This window comes from Akebia trifoliata, chromosome 1, assembly GCF_017979445.1.
Source record: "Akebia trifoliata isolate Shusen 1 chromosome 1, ASM1797944v1, whole genome shotgun sequence".
NCBI lineage: Eukaryota > Viridiplantae > Streptophyta > Magnoliopsida > Ranunculales > Lardizabalaceae > Akebia > Akebia trifoliata.
In genome coordinates, this window is record NC_141375.1 from 10,942,982 (window position 1) to 10,959,207 (window position 16,226).

General features: G+C 34.3%; 2 pseudogenes; one reads left to right on the forward strand and one right to left on the reverse strand.

Annotated features, from left to right (window-relative positions):
- The first annotated feature begins 2,184 nt into the window (after nt 1–2,184).
- Nucleotides 2,185–4,176, forward strand: LOC147410691 (exocyst complex component EXO70A1-like; annotated as a pseudogene).
- An 11,681-nt stretch (nt 4,177–15,857) lies between these two features.
- LOC147410692 (non-specific lipid-transfer protein 2 pseudogene) lies at nt 15,858–16,142 on the reverse strand (annotated as a pseudogene).
- Between the last annotated feature and the right edge of the window lie 84 nt (nt 16,143–16,226).

Here is a 16,226-nt window from a genome sequence, read left to right on the forward strand (position 1 = left end):
TTTTTTAAGATCTCCAATCAATTAGGTTGGGTTTCCATTGAAGTAATTTTTAATCAATAGGCTTTAGGCCCATTCCCCTCAAAGTCGATGCAACTAACTCTTTAGATAATCCTTTGGTTAGAGGATCTACCAAATTTTTCTTAGACTTTACAAAGTCAATGGAAATAATTCCATTAAAGAGTAGTTGTTCCATTGTCCCAATCCACACTTGGAATGAAATAAACCACAAGGGATACTCTATTAGTGGAGTTGGAGATGAAGATAAGACCTTGGCTCAGTTGAACTTAACGTATCAGCGTTGCTCATTGTAGACAATAGAAAACCAAATTGTTTCTCAAAACAGAGCAATGAAAGTGATAGATGTTCAATTGAAAGGCATCTGTATCTGTCATTAAGTGTAATTTAACATATTCGGCTAAGTACAACTCGAATTACAAAAATTCATCATTTGATTTGCTACCACCTCAACCTCTCACTAAACTCCATTGTCTCCATGAATCACAAGCTTTTTATATTTTGAAGTATTTGAGATAATGGTCCTTCGTGTCCGTTGAATGACAACCTCTATGATTTGTACAAGTAAATCAGATTCTTCTTTTTGGCATTTTAGATAATTTAATTGTCTGGCACCAAAAGATGTCACACCGATTCCTTTGGAAGGTTGGATTCCAACAGGCTTGACATGGGTGCTTCACTTTTTCGGAGGAATTGTGCAACATGAGGTGCGGGTAAGATGCTTGTCGTGCAATGTCGAACGATAAGATTATTATTATAATAATAATATTATTATTATTGATAGATATGAGAGTTAGTGATTGGCAAATAGTCAGTGAAGGTGGTTTTTGAATCCAAGTTGTGGTATCAACACTCACAAATCTTGCCAACTTAACAAGCTGAAACTTTAATAATCTTGATTCCATAAATGGAGGTTAGAAATCTGCTTTCTTACCTTCGAAATAAGCACTATATTACTTTACTTTCAAATGCCCCAACATATGGCAAAAGTAAGCTTACTTCATATACAACTTATAGACGAGAACGTAAAAACAGAATTGGATAACACCAATACATCAACTTGAGAAAAGAAACAACACCAAAATATGTGCACCATTTTTAATGAGGTCAGTAATTTGGCAATGGTGGGAATTGACACAGACTTCACCAAGATCTCTCAATCCGAGTTCTTCGAGCACCAAGGGATTTACTGTTAAAGGATTTAGGTGTTAAGCTGTTCATCGAACAGCCACCAAAACTAACATTGAGATACATGGTGAAAATTTAGCGATAACTTCTACTAAACTCTTAAAAGGTCCAAAATTTTAATTTAAAACCTTTTTTCTTCTAAAATTGAAACAAACTTTCTCTTTTCTTATAATTTAGTAGTGACCAAATGTCACAAGTGAAGTAAATGAACCACACGTCCGGAAGTGGAGATCTTGAGTATGCATCTCCCCTTAGAGGCCACTCTCAGGGATTTATCCCGAAAATTACTTGGTGCGAGTTGTGGAAGGGGATTGCACATACCCCGAGGATTAATCCATTGCTCTAAGAGTCCCCGATGCCTCGGTTCCCAAAAAAAAAAATGTTAATGGGAAATTTAGATGTTATATTGGTTTGTAACTTGTCCTGGCCTTCCAAAGACTACCATTTTATTTGGAAATTAAAGTGTTTTTTTTTTCTGCAATTTCAATGTCATAACCATTAAATGTATTTTATTTTTTTGTTAATTAAATCGCTTAGATTGTAGGAAGTATGATGGAGTGTGAAACCATGACCTAAAAAATACAATGCAGCTCTCAAGAGGTCACAAAAGTCAAAGTCATCACAAAGACTTCTTCAGAAGAATTGATATTTATTTCGGATTTCACAAATTATTCACCTGCCTTGCAAGACTAGAATTTCCCACAAATAACAAAATATGCAATTTTCCACATTTTTTTTCTTGAGTAGAATCAATGGAATCTGTGGAGATGAACACCACCACCATAGGATTGGAAGCTAATTAATGATCTTAAGATGGTACTCCACCGTATTACTAACAAGATCGTCATGGATCAGATCAAAGATGAATTTGATAACAAACTCATGATGATCACTACTCTCACCAATCCAATAATTGAAACCGACTTCGACGCGCTTATAATTATCGATCTGATTTCGGTTTGTTTATGTTTTCAAAAACATGGGTCAAAAGTTAAATTGACTTCATAAATCATCTCCATCTCTCATCAAAAAAGACTTTCAGAATTCAGATTCATACTGCAGCTGCCTTGCAAGTTGCAAGTCCAGAATTCTTATAATAACAAATTAAAACAACAACAAATCCAGAATTCTTTGCTCTACAGCTCTGAAAAGCCTTATTTCCTGCCAATGGAATGCCCGGAGAAGAACGCCGCAATAGAATTTGAAGCAGCTGAGAAGCTAATCTTAAGATGGGATGAAGCAAGAGAATGTATAATATTCCATGGTCATCATCGACAAGAAGCTGATTGATACTTACATGCTGTTGATGAGATCATTCAACAATACTCGGTGGAGTCCGTTATTACTATATCCACCAATGATCATCCTATTCCTAGTAAGATTGACAGTTTCGAGATGCAAATCGCCATGACTCGGCTCCAACATGAGTGTCACAAGATACTGATCACTCGCATGAATTCAATTGAAACCGACATCAATCTGAATTCTTATTCAAATCCCACGATGAGTTGTGTAACTGAAAGTAGTGCTGATTTCAAAACTGCTCGTTCTCAATTCATCGAAGAAGGCTACTTCGAAGATGAAGTTTCGGGTAGTATCCCTTTGGAAGCGATCTATGATCTCCATAGTAGTTCTGAAAGGATGATTACTGCAGGCTATATACATGAGTGCATACAAGTATATGTGAGTGTTCGTAAACCTATCTTCAATGCTAGCTTCAACCGCCTTGGGATCGATAAACTTAGCATAGGTGATGTTCAAATATTAGAATGGGATGCATTAAAAGAGAAGATTAGACAATTGATAGAAGCCACAAAAGTACGTGTTTGGATTCTCTTTGCAAGAGAGAAGTGGCTTTGTGATCAAATCTTTGAAGGTGATGGCCTTGGCACCATCACCAATGATACTTGCTTCATGAAAATCATTGAAGGCTCCACAATCCAGCTCTTCGATTTCCCTGAGCTGATATTTAGTACTTGGAAATCCCCCAAGAAGCTCTTCAATTACTAGATCTTTACGAAGCAGTATCTGACCTCCCTAAGGTGGATGTAATAGTCAAGTGGAAGTTGGAGTCTATTCGAGCTAAGGCTGTTGATATACTACTAAGGCTCGGTGAGGTTGCGAGAGGGATTCTTTCAGAATTCGAGAATACTTTGCAAAGCTACAGAAGTTCCAGTACTTGGAGGGAAAGTTCACACCTTGACATGGTATGTGATGAGTTACATTTTCATTTTGATATCTGATTACAAACAGACCATGATGGAATTGATTGTGTCGAACTCACCAACGGGATCACTATTATCTGGTGATCAAACAGCCCCATATATCGATTTTCATGAACCAGAGAATCAATCTCCATTAGCCCTCCATCTACTTTTGATCATTCAAATCCTAGAATTCAAGTTAGAGGACATGTGTAAGTACTACAAAGATGCTTCTCTATCTCACATTTTCCTCATGAACAATCTACACTACATTGTTCAGAAGGTTAAAAGATCTCCTAAGCTCTGAGAGATGATCGGAGATGATTACATCATGAGAAATCTAACGTTGAAATTCAGGCAAGAGGCGATGAACTATGAAAGATAGACATGGGCCAAGATTTTATATTGCTTAAGAAATGAAGAACAACATGTGGGAGGGAGCTCCTCATTTTGGGTTTCAAAGTCTTCATTAAAGGAGAGGTTTAAGACTTTTAATTCAATGTTTGAAGAAGTTCATCAGGTTCAGGCGACATGGACAGTACCAGATCCTCAGCTTCGAGAGGAACTTTGGATATCTATATCAGAGAAGCTGATTCCAGCTTATCAATCTTTTCTAGGTCGGTTTAAGGGCCATATAGAGAGTAGGAATCACCCAAAGAAGTTTATCAAATATTCGGTCGATGATCTTGAGATTGCTGTCAGGGATTTCTTTGAATGGCGCCCAATTTCCATGCACACAAGGAAGAGATCCATGAATCGAGTTCTGTAAATTTAAGACAATCAAGTAATTGGGTTGATCAGCTGGAGATCTCAGAGTAGTGAGTGTTTTGATTTGTTATTCCATATTGTTTCTTATGTTCACACAGGATTTACTAAACTAGTGTACCTTCATATATATATATATATATATATATATATATATATATATAGATTTCAGCTGATATAAACTTATTGAGTGGTTTCTAAATTTTGGTCTTGGGACTTGTATATCCTCCTCAACAAAAGACATTAACTCTCTCACAGAACTCACTGGGATTTGCTGAGAATTCTACATTAAGAGGGCCCAGTTGCCACAAGACCATACACAAGCATTCTTCAACCCCATGAATTGGTCATAAGGATTCACTCTTTGTTGTTTCGATAGAGAGATGACTTGGCAGTGGTTCAGTCAATAAATCCTCTACTAAGTACAAATTGGCTTTCAAATCACGTATAATGAATTAAACCCCACAAGAGATACCACTCCCAAAACAGAGCAATTAATGATATAGATGATCCATTATTGATCTGATCATCTTAAACGATTCATACTTCAACGATGGTAAGCTAAAAAATAGGAGCAAATATTGGTGTCTTTTTCTGTTGTTTCATCACATAAGCTTAGATCCATTGAAACTCAAATTGGATTGGCTAGTAGTATGGATCATTTTGAAAATAATTCAATCATATATTTCACTAAGTACATGTCAGAATTTCAAAACTTCATCTATACTTTAACCATATAGAAAATAAAATATTTGAAAATATATATATATATATATATATATTTGAGCTCCCTTGTTCATACAAAGTGAAGTATTTACTACAATCACAATTAATCTCACACTTCAGCTTATTATCTCTATATTCCACTTTTGATTCTAATAACTTTAATAAGAAGTATTTAGATCATAGCCCTCCATTTCTGATGAATGAATCTCATCAAGATATATATATATATGGGTCCCGCTCGCTACCCTAAGCTTTACCCTATACTTTAACAAACATGTTTTGTCCTACATGGGTTAGAAGTTTTGGAATAGGCTGATTTTTTGTGAGGATGATCTCTATGGTGAGGAGATCATTCTCACCAAAAATCAGCCCATTTTAAAACTTTCAGCCCATCAAAAATGGTTTACAAAAAATGGACGGTCCATGATTTTTCAACTTGTAAACATGGGGCTAAAAATTTCGGAATAGGCTGATTTTTGATGAGGATGATCTTCTAATCATAGAGATCATCCTCACCAAAAATCAGCCCATTCAAAAATTTCTTGCCCATGTAGGACAAAACACGTTTGTTAAAGTGTAGGGTAAAGCTTAGGGTGTTGAACATTTCCCTATATATATATTATAAAATCAAGGGAGCATGTCTCATGAGTCTGAAAACATATGGGCATCTCTAAAATGTGCTACAGCCCATGTACTACTGACCAAAAATTGCTTCAAAAGATCTGCTCCTCTCAAGAAGTGGTCTTCAAAAGAATTCAAGAGTTCAGATTGGGACAAATGACCACCAGCTTCCTTGCAAGATCATAATTTCTGACAATAAATAAATAAAGACTATGCATTGTTTGTAGTCCAAGTTCTAACAAGAACATAAAAAAAAAAACTACCTTTTCATTCAATTTTTAGCTTTGTAACTCTGAGAAGAATGCCGCCATAGAATTCAAATCAGCAGAGAAGCCAATCATTAGACGTGACTTCGTAGCATCGATAGAAGCAAGTGAACATAAAGTATTCGATGACAAGATACACAAAGTAGATCAATACTTACGTGCTGACATGTCTAGATATCTCCTTCGCGGTCAACAAGCTCTCGCAATTTATGCACAAGCCAACATAAACTCACTGGACAACAACAAAACGACTTCTTCATTATTTAAAACAAACCATTTTCCATGGTATACAGATTTCTAAATCTGGTTTGTCTCTTTTAACAACTTTTTCAAATGCAAATTAGGCTAGAAATGTCGATGACTGCACCTCCACTTCTGCATACATCGGCTTTTTAGGATCCACTCCAATTTCTTGGAGTTCAAAGAAGCAAAGAGCTGTTGCAAGGTCTTCAACAGAAGCTGAATACCGAGCACTTGCAAATGCCACTTCCGAAACCATGTGGCTTCAAAATCTCCTCAAAGAGCTTGGATTTCCACTCAAAACAGCACCTCAACTTCTCTGTGATAATCTTGGTGCTACACATCTCAGATTCAATCCAGTCAATCATTCCCGTATGAAGCACAATCAAATCAATCTTCATTTTTGTGAGGGACCTAGTTCAACAAGGATGCCTTCAAGTCCACCATGTTCACACCCAAGATCAACTGGCTGACTTATTGACCAAGCCACTGTCTCGACAGCGAACTGAATTACTACGCAACAAGATTGGTCTTGCTGATGGCAGCTCAATCTTGCGGGGGCATATAAAGGAAGACTGCATGAATCAAGTTCACAACACAACAGAGCATATCTAGGCTGAAATTGTGGTGTATAGTTTCAGTAACAGCTGCATATTTATTCTCATATCTGTCAATTGTAACTGTAGCATATTTTAGGCTCAATCGTGTATATCATTCTTAAAATAGAACTCTAGGCTTTGTGTATATAATTCAGTTTTTCATATCAATGAAAGTGTGAAGGAAACAATTATTTCAAAACCTATGCAGTGTAAACTTTCTCTTATATCTCCATTATAGATATCTGAAGTTCCCCTCGAAGCTGAGAATCGGTTACTAACCATGTAACCTAAACTCGATGAACTTTTTCAAACATTGAATTAACGGTCTAAAATCTCTCCTTTATCATTGTTATCTTCTGTCTCATTGTGAAACTCCCTCCCCCATGTAGCCCTTCATCTCTTAAGCAGTATAGAATCGATCTCACTCACTTACATAGTCAATTATCTCTTGCTTGAATTTCAATTTTAGCTTCTTCAAGCAATCATGTCCCATCATTTTGTGAAGATTGGGATATCCTTTAATCTTTTGAATTATGTAGTGTACATTGTTCATGAGGAAAATGTGAGACAGAGAAGCATCTTTATAGTACTTCGACATTTCCTCCTATTTCAACTGTAGTATCTCAATGATCCAAATTAGATGAGGAACTAATGGTGATCGATCCTCTAATACAGAGAAATCGATATTTGGGGATGTCAGATCACCAGAGATCCATGATCCTATTGATGGGTTCAACACAGTCAACTCGATCATGGTTTTCGTGTAATCAGATATCGAAAGGATGTAATTCCTCATATACCTTATCAACGGGTGAATTATTCCTCCAAGTGGTGGAGTCCTCGTACCATCATTCTGCACCTCGACTTCTACCAGTATCATCCCTCTTGCAGTCTCGGCAAGCCTTGAAATAATCACTACTTTCAGTTACATGACTTGAGTGAGTCGAAGAATTGGTATCGATGTGGGAGTGGGTTTCAATGGAATTGGTGTGAGTGAGCACTATGTCGCGGAATTCGTCTTCAAGCCAAACAGTTCTGAAATTTGTACAAGTTTCAGTTAAAGAACTCAAGGGAGTGGAAGATGAATTCCACAACATACTGGAGTTTTGTAACTGAAATTACTGCTGATTTCAAAACTGCTCCTCAATCAACCATAGAAGGCAACCTAGAAGATGAAACAGACCATGAAGTAGTTGCTTTCAAACCCATCAATGGGATCACTAGATATCGATCATCAATCCCCATTAGCTATCCATCTGCTTTTGATCATTCAGTTCCTACAATCCAAGTCTTAGTATTACATAGATGCTTCTCTGTCTCACTTTTTCCTAGTGAATAATTGTTAAGAAGGTTAAGGGATCCCCTGAGCTCCACTAGAACCAAGATGATTGGAGATAACAACTTGATGAGGAAGCTAACACATGGATTTTGGGAAGAAGCGACTAGCTATGAAAAATATGCATGGGTCGGGATTCTATACTGCTTAAGAGGAAAAGGGTTACACGTGAGAGGGAGCTTCTCATCTGAGGTCTCAAAGTCGGCATTAAAGGAGAGGTTTAAGACCTTTAATTCAATGTTTGAAGAAGTTCATTGGGTTCAGGTTGTAGAAAATACTGTACACATGCAACACACAGTATATATCAAACGACAAGACCTTAATGGAAGGAGATGCAGCACACTGAATCAAAAAGACAAAACCTTAATTGAAGGAAAGCCCACTTGGAATCAAAGAAGATATTGTGGAAAAGATTCTGGCATCAATCACTCTTTCTAACGTCTCTATGCTCTCTTTAGAAATTGTAAACTAACTTCTTTTACTTTGGGAAAGTTTCTACATCCAATAAGGAAACTTAACCCAACACAGTTGTATGAATTTCTTTAAAATAATTCAATGACTCATCCATTCTTTAAAAAATACTTGCCAGATCATTTGCACATTGTTGCTTTACGGGATTTAAAGGTAGACAAAGACATGTCCTACGAGGAAGGTACAATAAAAATACTTGATAGGAGAATAAAACAACTCAAATATAAATTTATTCCTTGGGTCAAAGTACTGTGAAGTCACCACAACATTGAAGAAATCACATGGGGAAAAGAGGTAAAGAAGCAAGCTAAGTACTCAGAACTATTTCGAAATTAAGTTATGATTTCAATTTCGATGACGAAATTTTGACTAAGGGGGGAGAATCTAAAACCTGATTTTTTAATTTGTATCTCGAGGAAAAATCAAAATAGTGAAATTTTGGAAAAATTTTAAAAGAGGGACTTAGGGTAAAATTTTTAGATTTTATTCTGATCATTTTTAATGAAATTTGACTTTATAATTGGATTCAACATGATAGAAAAACATAATGTATCCTATAAGCACGCTCAAATTTGAGTTCAAACGGAAAAGTTACGAAATCCTTGATTTTCGTGTTGGACGATGCCTAAAAAGGTGAATTTTTGTTAGAACGAGAATTTTTAGAATCTGATTATACTATTAGGTTCGTAATAAAAACTTATTAAGAATAGAGTATTCATTCGTCGATTTCCGAGTCTAAGAAGTCGAGATACTGTCAACAATATAAACAAGTTAGAAAATACCAAGTATGTCTTCAAGTCCTTATATATAAAAGAACTTAAAGTTCTTTTATTTCACATAGATAAGTCTATAAAATGTGTTCTATGACTACTACACGCCACCCAAATAGACTATAATCTTTATTAAGAATTTTCATTCACCACTTAATACCATAGGAAAGGAACAAAGAGTTTATTAACTCTTTTTCACTTTTACTTCACCAATTAGTTAAGTGGCTTGTCTTACCAATTGAATCTACTTCTTGGGATCTCCATTCATATATATATATATATAGGGTCAGGTTCAAAGGCCATATGAGAAAACATATGAGAAAACTTTCATTTTTCAAAATAAGGGTTAGAGGTTTTGGATTGAGCTGATTTTTTGCAAGGATGGTCACTATGATGAGAAGATCATCCTCACAAAAAATCAGCTCAATCAGAAACTTCTAAATCCATCAAAAGTGATTTACAAATTAGTGATAAAAATTGGTAAAAAATCGACGGTCCACATTCTAAATCACTTTTAATGGGGTTAGAAGTTTCAGATTGGGCTAATTTTTTTTTTTTTTTGGATGATCTTCCCATCATAGAGATCGTCCTCACAAAAAATCAGCTCAATGCAAAATTTCTAACCCATATTTTAAAATTTTTTGAAAAACGAAAGTTTTCTCATATGTTTTCTCATATGGCCCTTGAACCTGACCCATATATATATATATATATATGTATCAGATTTTCATCACAAACTAAATATTTATAGAGGTTACTCTCTATTGATGATTTACTCACTAACTCTCGAGTTAGTGATTTATTTAACGGATCTTGTAATTTTCTTTTTGACTTAACAAAGTCAATAGCAATCATTCCATCCTTCAATAATTATCTAACAACAATATGTCTAAGACATATGTGTTTACTCTTACTATTATATTTATTGTTTTTACCCTTGGTAGTAGTAGCTTGGCTATTATAGTGAATAAATACTAATGGCAATTGTTTTTCCCCTAAGGGAATACCTATCAATAAGTTGCTCAACCATTTAGTCTTAGTTCCAACTAATTTTAAAGTAATGAACTCTGATTCCATTGTAGATTTAGTCATGCATGTTTGCTTGGATGATTTTCAGGAGACAACTCCTTGACCTAGTATGACAATATAACCACTAGTGGACTTGAATTCATCAAATTATAAGATTTAGCTCATATCATTGTACCCTTCTATTTTTCACTAAAATGTAAGCCCATATACATTATTGCCCTCAAATATCTAGAAACTCTTACTAGGAAAACATGACTTTGAAACTTAGAAAAAATCACGTCGGGACTGAAAGAAACTTCATGCTAAAATTCATAAAAATATGCAAAAATTGACAAAATGATGAAAATACCCCTCATAAATTTTGAAACTCCGAAAGACCTCGAAAGTACCTCCAATGCACTCAGAACATGATTTCGATTCTAACGGGAATCAAATTGACGAAAACAGAGAAATTTAGGAAAAATCATAAAAATGACCGAAATGCCCCTCGACCTCCAAACTCAACTTAGAGATCTCAATCTTTAGGAAAATGTAATAAAAATAAAAATCAAATTTAATAAAAATTAAATAATTAAATAATTAAAACTTAAAATTTAATTCAAAATTAAACAATTAAAATCAAATTCAAAATTAAACAATTAAAATCACATTAAAAATTAAACAATTAAAATTAAAATCAAGCAACAATTAGAATTAAATAATTAAACAATTAAAATTAAAATCAAACAACAGATCAAATTAAAATTAAAACGTAATCAACAAATTAAATACAATAAAAAAAAATTAAAAATCGATCAACCAATAAATTTTTTTTCAGTTAATTAATCAACCAATAAAAAAATATCAAATTCAATCGATCAACCAAATAAAACCTGAATCAAATGGCCAATTAAAAATCAAGTTAAAAGATTAAAATCAAATTAAAATTTTTAATTAAACTTAAAAATTCAAAATAATAAAACTCAAAATTAAAAAATCAACCAACAAAAACTCGAAACAAAACCAATCGATCAACCAACCAAAACTCAACAACAAGGGACCACAAACGTGGTACGAGTAGCGGGGAATCCCCACCATCCAAAAAGAAAAAAAAAAAAAAAGAAACGAGGAAAATACGTGTAACAACAAGAAAAGGAAGGAAGGGAAATAAAAAATTAGAATATATTTTTTTATATATATAGAGAAGGACGTCTCCTTCTTCTTCGGTCTCTCCTCTTTGGGCTGGCTCACAGACCTCTCTCTCTCCTTGTTCATATTTCCTTATTCTCTTCTCCAACAGTTCCACTACAACTCCATCCTTTCCACTGCACTTCATCCCTTCCACTCACCTTCATCATCTCCACTGTTGCAACAGCACTCCCAACCCTCTTCATCACGTCCTCTACACCTCTCCAGCTTTCTCTCTGTCTTCAGTTCATCTTCAACAACTTCCCCAACAGCATAACCATGGTCCTGTATAGCATAACACCCCAATACAGCCACGTTTTGGCTGAACCTGAGCGCCCCATTGCTGCCCTCCTCTCTTCTCCACGTCTTCAACAAGATCCCTCTCTCTCACTCTCAAGTCCTCTACTCAACAGACATCTTTCTCAGGCCTCATCTACAACAACGTCCAAGCACACTCACTTCTATTTCAGCCCTTTCTCCAGCACATTTTTTTTACTTTCAAACCACACAACATCACCGCAGCCCTCTGTTTCTTTCCTCTCCTCCTCAAAACGCTCCAACAACAACGGTACCTTCACTGCAAGGCACACCTCCACAACCATCACGTCCATTGCTACTACAGCCTCGTTACATCGTATACCAGAGTGCCTATCTCACTGCCTTCATCCTCCTTAGCGGATACTCACAAGCTTTGGAGGTCGTATTTGAAGGAATTAGATCCTATCACCTCTCTATAGGTTAGTTTTATTTTGTTTTATTTTTTAATTTGTACTTTTATTTTTTATATCAATATGATTAATAGATTTTTTTTTATGCAATTTTTTTTTTTGTATGTCGATAGGGTTAGGAGAATATTTAGTTTACGTTTTTTTTATTCATTATTTTTGTATATTGGTAGGATTAGAAGAGTTTTCTTTTTTTAATATTTCTCTATGTTTTTATTTGTTTTGTGTCTCAATAGGGTTAGAAAAATATTTTCTTTTATACTTGTCTATGATTTTTTTTTTTTTTTGTCTTGGCATATTGATGAGGACAATACATATATATATATATATATATATATAATGTTTTTTTAGGCTTTAATCATTTTTGTATATTGATAGGGTTAGGGGTTTCTTTATATTTATTTATTTATTTATTTTCATATTGATAGGAAGAGGAGAATGTTTAGGTTTTATGCTTCTTTTTTGTTCATTTTTATTTTTATTTTTTGTTTTTTTTAGGTTTTGTTTTTATTTTTATTTTTTGCATGTTAGTGTAGGATTAGGAAGATATTTTGTTTATATATATATATTTTTTTTTTCTGTATTTTTTTTTTTTTTTTTTTTTTTTTTGCATATTGATAGGATTAGGAAAGAAGTTGTTTTGCTTTTGTCTTTATTTTATTTTTATTTTTTATGCATTTTTTATGAACTTTTTAGCATGACGAGTATGCATGTCGTTGAATGATAAATGTTGCTGAATAATTGAGATATGTCATTGCATGATAGTTGTTTTGAAAAAATTGATGGTCATAGATGCTTGCCCGTTTGAGTCGATTTGAGAATTATTTGAGTTTGAAAATTTTGTAAGCATTGGTGTTTGTCGATCTCCAATATTTTGTATGCATTGGTACTTGTTGATCTACTATTTGGTAAGCATGGTATTGTAAACTCTTTTTCTTATTATTTCATAAATTTCCAAATTTGTGATCCTTGGTAAATCCACATTTTTAATTCGGAAATTCCCATTCATAATTTTGTTTTGAAAATTGGTATTTGAAATTTTTTAATAGGGAAATTATACAATTTTCTATTTGAGAAAGGAATATATTTACAAATTCTATTTTAGGAATTTTACATTTTAGCAATTTCTAATTTAGATGATTTTGCAATTTCATATTTAGAAAGTTCATGGATTTAGAAGTTTCTAACTCAAAACTGTGATATCTTTGGAAAACTTCTATTTTGGGACAGTTTCATTTTTAAAATTTCTAATCTGGGAATTCAGCATATATTTTTGAATATTAATTTGGGGAACTTTAGATTCCCAATTTGGAAATTCTTTGAGTTCTAATTTGGCAATTTCTATTTTGGACAATATGGAAAATATGAGCATATGGATTCATTAATTGATTACAAATCATGAAGCTAATTACGGTTTTTTAAAATCCTTTTATATTTTGTAGAATTAAAAGAATAATCATGTAATAATTGCGACAATTTTAGCCATATGATTCATTCGGCAAATCCGACAGAAGTTGATGATGATGATTGGACCATAGTCTTTGTGTGTTGACCATAAGATGATTTTGGATCGTAGTAGAGACCGATCATCTTGATCGGGCGGGTTCGGTGTCTAGCACTTTTCGAAACCCGTAATCTGACCCCTTACCCATATCTCTTTGATCCGTGGATCGACTCATATCCATTTGGAGTTATTTATGGTTCCTAGACCTAAACTAGGTGGCGACTCCTATCTTTCAAAGTCCCCCATTTATAAATCGGACCCCTACCACTATTTAGTGAAGACGAGTCGTGACGATTTCACTAAGGTTGTCCAATTATCTCTACTAGGATTTCTAGTGAATTTACTTAATAACCCCACAACAAAACTATATATGGATGAGTATAGTTTTTTAATTACATCAAGTTTCTTATAATCCCGAATATTCTTTTTCTGACACACTATCACCTTTATTTTTCTTTGACTTCATATTCGAATGTAAATAAGTCAAAACAAGTACATTGTCAAATTGCCCAAACTTCTTTAAGGCTTTTTCTATATAGTGGTTTTGTAATAATAAAAATCGTTTTTCTTTCTTTGTTATTTTCATTCCTAGCATGATAGCAACTTCTCTTAAATCCTACATCTCAAATTTGAATTTTAAGAAAGTTTTAAAAAATTAATGAAACATTGAGTAAACCCAAAATCCAAAATTGGGCTGCCACGCATGTCTGTGTGTGTTTTTGTTATCGCGCTAGCAACATGCACATGTGCATGTACTAATGTTTTTTGATTGGTTGACCCCAAACACAATGGATTGCAGTCCCACAATGACTTGGGCCCTCATATGCATATGAGACCCACTCTCTTTCTCACTTACATCCAAACAAGAAAGAGAGTGGGATCCTTTATTAGGTGAAGAGTACTTTTGTAATTATTCAATGTGGGACTAAAGTTTAGAAGTATTGTTTTTACAAGTCTCACAAACAGAATGTAAAGAAAATCTTTGACTTTCAATTGGCACACAATTGAAAAAAACTCTTTAACTTTGTGTTTCACTAAAAAGGGAAATCTCTACACAAGTAAAAAACCCAAGAGGTCATGTATTCAAGTCTTGCCTTAAACAAAACATAGTAATAAAAACTATGAATTTTACAATAGTTGTTTCCTTTATTGTAGGGTGCTGGAAAGTTGAAACACGGATGGAATCATGGGTTTGTTGAGATTCTATTTTGTTTGTATTTATTCTCAAATTTGAGAAGTACTACGAAATAAGGAGAAAATATTGAAAAGTCTTTGATTGGATTTGGAGACTGACATCTCGAATTGATGTACGAGGTTCGATCTCCCTCTAATATGAGATCATTATCTATTTTCTTTTATCATGTTTATAATTTTTTTGTGATCTCTAAAATTTAGGAACATAACAAGATATTTTTTCGTCGCGATCAATTGACATCTCTATTCTTCTCAAAAAATTCATTTTTATTATTTTATTCGTGTGGACATTTAGAAGTTGAGGTTATCCATTTCAGCTCCAACTATGTCGGTGCAAAATAAGAAATGGAAGATGCTAACCTCAACCATGGTGTCGATTGTCCATTAACCAAATGGTTGAGATGTTAGGGATTCCAAAGAAAATTGAATCCCTGGAAATGATTAAACTAATTATAGAAAACTAATACTGATCTCTAAGAAATTGTGTCAGCGGAGAACCTTTACATGTTGGAGTGGCGTCAACTATTTTCAAGACTTGTCATTTGCAGTATGCCACCCGTAAAAAAATGCATAATTACATAGTTTGACTAGAAATCCTTAGATAAAAAGTTCCTATTATTCTTTAAAGACATTTTATTATTCTCAGTAGATACGACTCCAACCTTTAGTCCTTTACTACTAGTATTCAAAGAAAGAGAGCTTACAACACACACGACTCCAACCTTTTGTCCTTCACTACTAGTATTCAAAGAAAGAGAGCTTACAACACACCAATAATTAAAAATCGAACAGATGATTGGACCCAGAATATGCCAAATTGATCACCATAGTTGGAACTTAGTTCAGTTAGGTTGGATTACCTTCATATATATACATATATTCATGAACACATACATATATTAGTCAAACAAATCTTAGTAAAAATCTGGTTGAACCCAGTCTGATCACTGGTTCGGTACGATTTTTAAAAGCCCTACAATACACTCATTAATACATACGCATATAGCTAAAACTTAAAATTATATATGGTGGTAGGACTAGCAACTGGGGAAGGGCACGCCACATCTGCTGGCTACTTTCCTAGCATTAGGGCTATTGGCATAGCTCGACAGATTGGGGTCCTTCAGATACTTGCAGAGGCATGGCTTCTGCTCCCTTAATTTAGTGCAACACTTAGCAGATGGTGGCGTCCCCGATGCGACCGCATTGTAGCAAGGGGCCAATCCGATGGCGTTGCAAGTAACCGCCATTGACACATGGGCTTGGCTAAGAAGCGACACCACTGCAAACAATAGTATTAAGAAATAGAGCTTCATCTTCATCCCACTAAATGGTCAAGTAGAAATAAAAACTGAGAATTATGCATTTGTGTTGGTTGGTGGTCTTCAATTTATAGCTGTGAGGGG